Raw genomic sequence first — 7,991 nt, forward strand, 5'->3', positions numbered from 1 at the left:
ACCAAGAATATTTGGCATTAGCAGAGACCAGTTCTCCCACCAAAGCAAACACTGGATATCCCAACAAAATGGAAACACAAGATTTTGACTTAAAATCACATATCATGATGATGATAGAGAACTTTAAGAAGGACATAAATAACTCCCTTTAAGAAATACTGGACAACACAGGTAAACAAGGAGAAGACCTTAAGGATGAAACACAAAAATCTCTTAAAGAAGTTCAAGAAAATCAACAAAACAGGTGAAGGATTTGACAAAAACCATCCATGATTTAAATATGGAAATAGAAACAATAAGGAAATCAAAAATGGAGAGAACCCTGGAAATAGAAAACCTAGGAACTAAATCAGGAGTCACAGACACAAGCAATACTAACAGAATACAAGAGATTGAATAGAGAATCTCAGGAGAAGAAATGCCATAGAAAACATTGACACTGAGAGATAGAGTTTTAAATTAGCCCAAAACTCAGCAACAGGACCTGACTCTGGAAGACAGATTGTTAAAAATGCAAGAGAACTACTTCCCTTATCACCCAGTGTGAGTTACTGTTCTGCCCCTGTGATGTTTGTTTAAGCCCCCACTGTGCCTTCCTGCCATTGCATCCTGCAGAGAGCATTCCAGGAAGCTGGTGGCCCAAGCCTAACCAGATGTGCTTCAAATGCAGATGCTTCATCAACTCTGACAAACTTTTACCTTGACAGGACAAGAGATAAAAATAATGAGGACCTGAGGACCCGACCCTTCTCCTGATTTAGTAGCTCTGTTCCAGGAACCAGGGGGGCCATAAAACATTTTGGCGTCCCCTTATCTCTTGGAGCCTGTAAAACAATCCTGTAATTTGTGGTGTCTTTAACATTCCCCTTTGACATCCCCTCATCCCCTGGGGCTCACAGCCTCTTCCTTTAAATACTCTTTCTCCCAGCCTCTTGTGTCAAACTCCACTGACACTGCTTGGGATGAGTCTCGACCCCAGTGCACTGGTTCCTATCAATAAACCTCAAGTGATTACAGCAAGGATGGTTTTGTGTGAGATCCTGGGGCGGGGGTCACGTCATTCAGAGACTTGAGTGAGGGTCTCCCCACTCTGGGGATCTTTCAACACAACCATCAAAAATAATGTAAAATGCAAAAAAGCTCCTAACCCAAAACATCCAGGAAAATCAGGATACAAAGATATGATCAAACCTAAGGATAATAAGTATAAATGACATCAAAGATTCCCAACTTAAAGGGCCAGTAAATATCTTCAAAAAATTATAGAAGAAAACTTCTCTAACTTAATCAAAGAAATCCCCATAAACATATAAAAAGACCTACAACATTCCAAATAGATTGGACCAGAAAAGAAATTTCTTCTGTCACATAATAGTCAAAATACCAAATGCACAAAACAAAGGAATACTATTAAAAGCAGAAAGTGAAAAAGGCCAAGTAACATGTAAAGGCAGACCTATCAGAATTACAGCAGACTTCTCAACAGAGAATATGAAACCAGAAGGTCCTGGGTAGATATCATATAGACCCTAAGAGAACACAAATGCCAGCCCAGGCTACTATATCCAGCAAAATTCTCATTTAACATAGATGGAGAAAAGACCATATTCCACGAGAAAACCAAATGTACACATTATCTTCTCACAAATCAAGCACTGCAAAGGATAATAGATGGAAAATTGTAACACAAGGATAAAACTATACCATAGAAAAAGAAAGAAAGTTAACTCCTTGCAAGAATCACAAGTGAGCCATACAAAAATAATTCCACCTCTAACAACAAAGACACCAGAAACAACAATCTCTATTCCTTAATATCTCTTAACATCAACTCAGTTTTCCAATAAAAAGACATAGAGTAACAGAATGAATAGGAAAAGAGGACCCAGAATTTTGCTGCATATAGGAAACACATCTCAATGACAAAGAGAGCTACTACCTCAGAGTAAAAGGTTCAGAAATAATTTTCCAAGTAAATGTTCCCAAGAAAAAAGCTGAAGTAGCCATTCTAATGTCGAATAAAATCGAGTTTCAACCAAAAGGTATAGAAAAAAATAAGGAAGGACACTTGATATACATGAAAGGAAAAATTCACCAAAATGTACCTTCAATCTATGCTTCAAATTCAAGGGCACCTACATTTATAAAAAGAAACCCTATTAAAGCTCAAAGCACACATTGTACCTCTCAAAATAATAGTGGGAGATTTCAACACCCCATTCTCATCAATGGACAAGTCATAGAAACAAAAACTAAATCAATACATAAAGAAGCTAAGAGAAGTTATGAAAGAAATGTATTTAACAGATGTTTATAGAACATTTCATTCTAAAACAAAAGAATATATCTTCTTCTCAGGACCTCATGGTACCTTCTCCAAAATTGACCATTTATTTTGTGACAAAACAGGCCTCAACAGATACAAATAATCCCATGCATCATATAAGATCAGCATGGACTATGGCTGGTTTTCAATAATAATAAGAAAAATAGCAGAAAGCCCACATACACAAGAAAATTGAACAACACTCTACTCAATAATAACTTGGTCAAGAAAAAAAATAAAGAATTTAATGAGAATGAAGCACAACATACCCAAACATATAACACAAGGAAAGCAGTGCTATGAGGAAAACTGAAATCTCTGGATGCCTCTAAAAAGGAAATGGAGAGAGCCTACATTAGCAGCTTGAGAGCACACTTAAATCTCTAGAATAAAAAGAATCTAATGTGCCCAAGAGGTAGAGATGGAAGGAAATAATCAAGTTCAGGTCTGAAATAAAGCAAGTAGAAATAAGAAGGACTAGGTTAAGAATCAACAAAACCAGGAGCTGGTTCTTTGAAAAAAATCAACAATATAGATAAACACTTAGGCAGACTAATGAGAGAGCATAGAGTATCCATATTAACAAAATCAGAAATGAAAACTGAGATATAAAAACAAAATCTGAGAAAATTAAAAAAAATCATCAGATCCTACTAAATATTCTATATCCAACAAAACTGGAAAATCTGGATGAAACAGAACATTTTCTACCAGGTAGCAAAGCTAAATCAGGATCATATAAACACTACCACAACTCCTAAAGAAATAGAGTTATTGAAAACCTCCAAAATATTCCACAAAATAGGAACAGAAGGAATATTACCCAATTCCTTCTATGAAGCCACAATTGTACTTATACATAAAATACACAAAGACCCTACAAAGACACAGTATATCACACTGATTTCCCTTATGAATGTCGATGTAATAATGCTCAATAAAATTTTTGCAAACCGAATCAAAGAGCACATCAAAATGATCATCCATCATGATCAAATAGGCTTTATCCCAGGGATGGATTCAATATATGAAAATCCCTTAATATAAGCCACTATATAAACAAATTCAAAGGAAAAAATGATAATTTCATTAGATACTGAGAAAGTATGTGACAAAATTCAACAACCTTTTGTGCTAAAAGTCTTTGAAAGATCAGCAACTCAAGGCCCATACCTAAACCTAGTAAAAGCAATATACACCAAACCAGTAGCCAAAATCAAACTAAATGGAGAGAAACTCAAAACAAACCCCATAAATTGAAGGACTAGACCAGGCAAGTCCCTCTCCCTTCATATTGCATATTGTACTTGATTGCCAGAGCAATCAGAAAACAAATGGAGGTCAAAGGGTTTCATATTGGAAAGGGAGAAGTCACAATATCAATATTTGCAGATGTCACTGAAATGACCCCAAAAGTTCCACCAGACACCTACTAAACCTGATAAACAAATTCAGCAAAGTGACTGGGTATAAAATTAACTCAAACCAATCAGTAGCCTTCCTCTACTCAAACGATAAACAGGCTGAGAAAGAAACTAGGGAAATGACACCCTGCACAACAGTCACAAATAGCATAAAACAGTTAGGTGTGACTCTAAATAAACAAGTGAAAGATCTGTATGACAAAAACTTCTAGTGTCTGAAGAAAGAAATTGAAGATTTCAGAATATGGAAAGTCCTCCTATCCTGATGTATTGTCAGGATTATAAAAGGAAAAATGTCCATTTTTGCCAAGTGAAATCTATAGATTTAATGCCATCGTCATCAAAAGAACTCAGTTCTTTATAGAGTTAGAAAGATAATTTTCAAAATCATTTGGAAGTAAGAAAAGACCCGGGATGGCAAAAACTATCCTCAACAACACAAGAACTTTTGGGGGAAAATCGCCATCACTGCCCTCAAGCTGTATTACAGAGCAATAGTGATAAAAACTATATGTTATTGGTACAGAGACAGGCAGGTAGACAAATGGAATAGAATTGAAGACCCACAAATGAAGCCACATACCTATAGTTCCTTGATTTTTGACAAAGGAGGTAAAAGCTAGTGGAAAAAAGAAATGATGCTGGTTCAACTGGAAGTCAGAATATAGATGGATTCATTCCAACACCTTGGATTCATTCTTATCACCTTGTACAAAGTTCAAGTATAAGGGGATCAAGGACTTCCACATAAAAACAGATATGCCCAAACTAATAGAAAAAAAAGTGGTGGAAGAGCATCAAACACATGGGTACTGGGGGAAATTTTCTGAACAGAACATCAATGTCTTATGCTCTAAGATCAAAAATCGACAAATGGTACCTTATAAAGTTGCAAAGTTAATGTAAGGCAAAGGACAATGTCATTAGGACAAAACTGCAACCCACAGATTTGGAAAAGATCTTTACCAATCCTACATCAAATACAGGGCTAATACCCAATATATGCAGAGATAGATTCCAGAAAGTCAAATGATGCTATTTAAAAATGGGCTATAGTGCTAATCAAAAAATTCTCAGTTGAGGAATATCAAATGGCTAGGAAGTACCTAAAGAAATGTTCAACTTCCTTAGTCATCAAGGAAATGCAAATCAAAACAACCCCGAGATTGCACCTCATAACAGTCAGAATGGTTAAGATCGAATACTCAGGTGACAACAGATACTAGCAAGGAGGAAGAGGAACACTCCTCCATTGTTGTTGGGATTGCAAGCTGGTAAAACATCTCTGGAAATCAGTCTGGAGGTTCCTCAGAAAATCAGACACAGTACTATCTGAAGACCCAGGTATACAACTCCTGGGCATATACCCAACTGATGCTCTAGTGTATAACCAGGGCACATGTTCCACTATGTTCATAGCAGCCTTATTTATAATAGCCAGAAGCTGAAAATAACCCTGATGTCCTTCAATAGAAGAATGGATCCAGAAAACGTGGTACATCTACAAAATGGTGTACTATGCAGCTTTCAAAAACTATGACTTCATAAAATTCATAGGCAAATGGAAGGAACTAGAAAATTTCATCCTGGGTGAGGTAACTGAATCTCAAAAATCATCCATGATATGCACTCACTGAGAAGTGGATATTAGCCCAAGAGCTTGAATGACTCAAGATACAATTGACAGACCATATGAAGCTCAAGAAGGATGACCAAAGTATGGAAGCTTTGCTCTTTGTTAAAAGGTGGAACAAAATTATTCATAGGAGGTGATTAGTGACAATATTCATAGCAGAGATTGAAGGGATGTCCATTCAAAGCGTGCCCCACCTGGGGATCCAGCTCATATACATACAGCCACCAAACCCAGGCAATATTGCTGGTGCCAAGAAGGGTGTGCTAACAGGAGCTGCTGAGAGATTTTCAGACAATAACAAATACAGAGACAAATGCTAGCAGCAATCATTTGAACTGAGAATGGTGTCCCCGTTGGAGGTGTTAGAGAAAGGCTTAAAGGAGCTATAGGGGCTTGCAACCCCATAAGAACAATAGCAATCAACCAGAGCTCCCAGGGACTTAACATCTAACCAAAGAGTACACATGGATAGAACCATGGCTCCAATTGCTTATGTAGCAGAGGATGGGCTTGTTGGGTACCAATGGGAGGAAAAGACCTTGGTCCTGCCAAAGCTGTACCTCTCATTTTAGAGGAATGTCATGGTGGGGATGTGGGTAGATGGTTGGGGAAGAGGAACACACTCATAGTAAAAGAGGAAGGGGAGATGGGATAGGGGGTTTATGGACAGGAAACTGGTGGAGGGGATAATATTTGAAATGTAAATAAAAATTTATCTAATAAAAAAGTTTTTTTAAAAAAAGTATGTTGTTTGCCCAGGAGTAGATAGCCAGTTCTAATTCTTATAATTTTAAATTTGATCTAAAGGTGTTCTCAGAAAATGATGGGAGATTTTTTTTGTAGTAATTGCATTTAAAATTAACTGCTAAAATGAGTCAGGAGATTTTTATCTTCCTATTTTAAGCACTGCAAAAAAATTCTTTTTCTCAAGACAATAGGTATATTATCACTTAGTAATAAATATGAGAACAGTTATAGAAGTCTGTTACCCAAGCGAGTCATACCAACTGCTCTTCCCAACTTTCATTGAAATATTACATTCCTCTTTTTTTTTCTTTTCTAAACTTATGTTCCTCAAGCTACATTCTAAGCCATTCTCTAGAAACACAAAACTTGTTTCAGGCTATATAATAGTTATTTATTCTTTGTTCTGTTTTTTTGTGTACAAGAAATCCACATATTTCATACAGACACTAACATAGATAATCACACACACACTCTCTCAGTTAGTGGTAATGTTGTTATCTTTATCTTTACTTAAAAAAATAAAAAAAATCAAGATTCTCAAACAAAGGAGCTTTTAAATTTTTCATTCATCGTATATAAAATGCTTTCCAAGCAACTACTTTAATTATAAACTGTTGAAACTTATAAGTAAAAGTTTGTTATAAATTCACGTCTCTAAAATACAAATCACAGAATTAGAGATTTTAAAATGATTTTATTTTATATATTCTAGAATACCTACAGATGTTTTAACATCTAAATTTTCCTCTGCCTCTCACTGAGTTGAATTTTTAAATGTTGTAATTTACAATGTCCAGCAAAAAGTTGACCTCTAAGGCTAGAATGATGGAAGTCCAAGAAAGGCCATTGTTTTACTCAGGTAGTTTATTAAGACCCAGGCATTCAAAATTCATGGAGATCTGTCAGAATTTGGAAGATACTTGCTTGGTAGTATTAGGGTACTCTTACCCAGGCATCTACTTTGAGACTATAGAAAGTGGAAATATTACTATAAATCTGAAGCTCTATTTATAAATGTGAAATAGTCATTTCTCTGTGAATAGGGTTTGGTTTGTATCCAGAGCAAACGAAGTTCTTATCATAGGCCCTGGCCTCATTGCAAGCTAAAATTTTTATTGAAACCCATATTCATCAGAAAAATGTGAATATTTCATGGTTGACAGTGATTCTTCATTCAGACTTTAATAGATTTTCATAGATGATTCAATATCACTCAGTTCCTGGGTCAAGTTTCAATTAAAAAAAAAGAAAAAGAAAAGAAAAGATAAAGGAAAAAACTCTACTATGCTTTGCAAAAAGAACTCATTGAATGTGATTATGTTTTTATGTTCAAAGCTAAGATTACACAGACACTGAGAATTCACAGCTGGATTACTAAGGGGAAAAGATATGTCCTTTGTCGTGTGTCCCTCCCAACCCTGTGTGTGTGTGTGTGTGTGTGTGTGTGTGTGTATGTGTGTGTGTGTGTGTGTGTGTGTGTGTGTGTGTGTGAGAGAGAGAGAGAGAGAGAGAGAGAGAGAGAGAGAGAGAGATCTGACAGTGGACACAGAGATGATACAATTTTATTCAAGCTGCAAAATGCATTAACATCTATGTGCAGTGTTTTTTTTTAATTTTGTTGCTGTTATTGCTGTTGTTGTTGTTGTTGTTGTTGTTGTTGTTGTTGTTGTTGTATAGAAGAGGACTATAGGAACTCCATAATAATTTTGCTAAGTGATTGTATGTAGACTTCTTTGTCCTACAAAAATGTCAAGATTTTAGATGGTTTCAGTGTTTGAATTATTTGTAGACATAACTTAAGTGGCAGGCAAAACTGTGCTAGGAGGCTTTACATAATGTCAGGCATTGCTATTGATTT

General features: G+C 35.9%; 1 pseudogene; it reads right to left on the minus strand.

Moving 5' to 3' along the window:
• The window catches only part of LOC148001565 (glyceraldehyde-3-phosphate dehydrogenase pseudogene), a 105,329-nt pseudogene extending 104,531 nt beyond the window's left edge, over nt 1-798 (minus strand).
• Between the last annotated feature and the right edge of the window lie 7,193 nt (nt 799-7,991).

This window comes from Rattus norvegicus, chromosome 13 (assembly GCF_021556685.1).
Source record: "Rattus norvegicus strain SHRSP/BbbUtx chromosome 13, alternate assembly SHRSP_T2T, whole genome shotgun sequence".
Lineage (NCBI taxonomy): Eukaryota > Metazoa > Chordata > Mammalia > Rodentia > Muridae > Rattus > Rattus norvegicus.